Below are 2,035 nucleotides of genomic sequence, written 5' to 3'. Positions count from 1 at the left end.
TTCAGAATTAATGTCCCATTGTCTGACCCATGACTTGACAGCTTGTCAGAGAGATTTTTTTCCCCTGTGTTCAGTGTCTCTTAAGTTTACTTGCACTGTCTCCGAAGGGAAGGTGATGTGTCCTGTAGAACTCCTGTATAGATTGTGTTTTCCAACAGGTTTAGGCTCTGCCTTGGGGCTTGTTACCTGGAGGCGTGGCAGAAGTTACTGTGGGAGTCCTCTGTGCTGCCTGGTCTCGGCTTGTTATATTTGCATCTTTCCAACTCCATAATTCGAACGGATCAAATTTTCCTGTGTTCTTTATTCATTATCTGGCTTTCACATTCATAAAAGACAATTGAAAATTTCATGACTTGGGTCATGCTCACCTTGGTCTTCCAAGTAACACTTTTGTTCTGTGAACGTAGCATCTGAAATAACAATTTTTGTGGTAATTGCTTTTTCCAACCTGAGGAATGCAACTCTGTACCTCCAATGAGCTATTGGATAAATTTTAAGATTGAAATGAATATCATAGCTAAAAGAGGAAAGAAACCAAGAGAAAGCCAGCTTCTTGCTAAGTTTTTGGATGCTGCCTATAACTAGTTCTTCATCTGGAATTTTAAGGTTTATTTTCCCTTTTCCCCCATTTTGAGTTGTGGTTTCCTTATTAACAATGAGTGTGAAGCTCCTGCGTGGTTGATAAAAGCTTTCCAGTTAAAAACAAAAACAAAAACAAAAAACACTTTCCAGTAGAAGAAAAAGTCTACTTACTCTAAAGACTACTGGTGCCATAATGTATTAGATGTTGCACTGTCAACGGAAAGGTCAATGGTTCAAACCCATCAGCTGCTCCAATGGGAGAAAGACGGACAGTCTCCTCCTATAAAGTTTTATTGCCTTAGAAACTTGATGGAAGGAAAGTATGAGCAAAACTAGTGGGTATGAACAGTAGCAGCTATCTATGGCTCCAGGGGTAGATTAGGATCAATTAGTTGAAAAATAAGGAGACAAATTAAAAGCAAAGAAGAAATTGGTGCAGATAATGTATAACAATGGAATAAGCTGTTCCAAGAGGCAATTAGCTTCCTTGGTTGGGTGACATTTTGAGGAAATATTTTTAAAAAATATTTAAAGATAGCTGGCTGCCTTCTTGCAGGTCTGTGGCTGGCCGCAGCTGTGGCGCCTGTCGTGGTGATGGAGTGGGGAAGGGTGGGGTGAGGGGGCGTGGCCTCAGCGAAGGCCTTGAAAACTCTCCTCCCTGTGATCCCAGCAAGAGGGACAGCGTGAACGTGGTGTCAGAAGGATGTCCGCCTTCTCCAAGGCGGCGCTGGTGAAGAAGCTGTCGGAGTTGAGCGACTCGCAGCGGAGCGTGCAGATGCTGTCTCTGTGGTTCATCCACCACCCAAAGCACTCGAGGCCCATCATCACCCTGTGGGAGCGAGAGCTCCGGAAAGCCAAGCCAAACAGGAAGCTAACTTTTCTCTACCTAGCCAATGATGTCATTCAGAACAGCAAAAGGAAGGGGCCGGAGTTTACAAAAGATTTTGCACCCGTTATAGTGGAGGCTTTTAAGCATGTTTCAAGTGAAACTGATGAAAGTTGTAAGAAAAGTCTTCGAAGAGTTTTATCAATCTGGGAAGAAAGATCTGTTTATGAAAATGATGTGCTAGACCAACTTAAGCAAGCTCTGTATGGTGATAAGAAACCTAGGAAGCAAACGTATGAACAGAAAAAGATAGATGAAAATGAGAACTGTTCTTCCCTGGAATCTCCAAGTGAACCACCACAGACTCTAGATCTCGTTAGAGCATTATAAGATCTAGAGAATGCCGCTTCAGGTGATGCAGCAGTTCATCAGCTGATCACTTCACTGCCTGTTGAAGTCCAGGAAGTATCCCTACTAGATAAACTAACAGACAAGGAATCTGGTGAAAGGCTTTCTTCTCTCTCTTTTCTTTTGTGAGTTTTGCTAGTGGAGTATCGATTTTGTTGACCTTTTCAAAGAACCAACTCCTAGTTTTGTTGATAATTTCAATTGTTTTTCTGTTTTCTA

General features: G+C 42.2%; 1 protein-coding gene and 1 pseudogene across 1 annotated transcript in view; one reads left to right on the top strand and one right to left on the bottom strand.

Moving 5' to 3' along the window:
- The window catches only part of LOC102853510 (neuromedin-U receptor 2-like), a 43,974-nt gene that overhangs the window by 25,702 nt on the left and 16,237 nt on the right, over window positions 1–2,035 (bottom strand). The window lies entirely within an intron of this gene.
- The window catches only part of LOC102855132, a 2,074-nt pseudogene continuing 1,324 nt past the window's right edge, over window positions 1,286–2,035 (top strand).

This window comes from Elephantulus edwardii, unplaced genomic scaffold (assembly GCF_000299155.1).
Source record: "Elephantulus edwardii isolate Elephantulus edwardi_28Jun2011 unplaced genomic scaffold, EleEdw1.0 scaffold00149, whole genome shotgun sequence".
NCBI lineage: Eukaryota > Metazoa > Chordata > Mammalia > Macroscelidea > Macroscelididae > Elephantulus > Elephantulus edwardii.
The sequence above is the reverse complement of the archived record's forward strand: the minus strand, read 5'-3'. Positions and strand labels throughout refer to the sequence as shown.